Genomic DNA, 1,430 nt, shown 5'->3' with positions numbered 1-1,430 from the left:
CTTTCTGTGCATGCGTCCTCAACTCCTGCCACCCCCCTTGCATACAGTGCATTTAGTTTCTAATTGCATAATTACTTAATTTTCAAATAAAACACATGCATGTGATTTCCCGTCCTTATGAATTGCCTGCAGTGGTTTATATGGTGGGGGCAAAAAACCCCAACAAGTTATGCAGTGTCTTTCAGACAACAACTTCAGGTTTTTCTCATGTGCTTACAAACAAAGATGGTGTCTTTTTACCTGAGGAACACAATTGTGGCTCCCTGTTGTTATGCACCTCTGAAATGCATCCTCCTGATGCTTCCAGCTCTGGCAGGTGAATGGAAAGTGGTGACCCTCAACAGTATCTCACACAAATGTGGTATTTCTGTTCTTTTCAAACATGACATGAAGGCTGAGGCATTACCCATGCAGAGCTGATTTCTTCATAGCAGCCACCTCTGGATCCTCCCAAAGCTGCTGTCACTGCAACAGCCACTGGTTCTGTTCCTCTGTTTTCTTACATGGGTCCTTAAACCAGTAATAACTCCCATTGCTCTTTGAAATTACACCCATTTTGAATCAGCATGGAAATCAAGCTTTAGTTTTAAAAAACAAGGTCTTTCTTTCAGAGTGGGAATTTAAGGTCTCTAGGAGACAGCAGCACAAACTGTCACTTTAGCAGGAGCAGATGCAACTGTGGCTTCTTCCAAATAATTATTCCAAACATAAATATTCAAAAACAATTCTCATAAAGAGATTTAGAGGAAGGGAGGGAAAAAGAAGTGACTGACCCAGGCTCTCAGCTGCTTAACATTGCAACCACAAGCTTCACTTCATAGGGCTGTAGCCACTTGTCCTTGCACATGTAACACCTGGCCAGGAGTTTGACAATTTGGGGCAAATTACATCTTCTCTCTGTCCTTACCTGACTGTCTCTCTCAGAGAGCCTTGCTGCTGGTAGCTGGACATGCAAGGCCCCAGCTTGCAGCCCTGCTGCAGCTGCACCACTCAGCCCTCTTCTCCTGCTGGCCAGCCAGTCCAGCACCACATTGTCTGTGCTCACACACCCACTCAGACCAGAAAGAACACCCTGGTTTAAACCAGATAAAAATAGGTTTTAATGAGAATACAGAACAGATTGGAGTGATCAAGTACAGGCAGGGCTCAGGCAAGCACACTGACCTGCCCTTTTTATACTCTTTTTCCCACACTTTTTCCTTTCCAATCCACCTCAATTCCTTCCTTTCCCCACTTTTAATCCATCCACCAACATCCTGAACTAAGTCTTGTATGTTCCCACAGCCCTTGGAAAACATCCCAAAACAAGTTGTAGACAACTCCAAAAATGCTTTGTCCACCACATCCCTCAATGAGCTTTATACCCATCATCTTGTTGTAAATACCTCTAGGTGTTTCTCCATGACCCACAAGAAGGTCACTTGCCTACT

This window comes from Corvus hawaiiensis, chromosome 2 (genome assembly GCF_020740725.1).
Source record: "Corvus hawaiiensis isolate bCorHaw1 chromosome 2, bCorHaw1.pri.cur, whole genome shotgun sequence".
NCBI lineage: Eukaryota > Metazoa > Chordata > Aves > Passeriformes > Corvidae > Corvus > Corvus hawaiiensis.
This window is presented reverse-complemented; position numbering follows the sequence as displayed.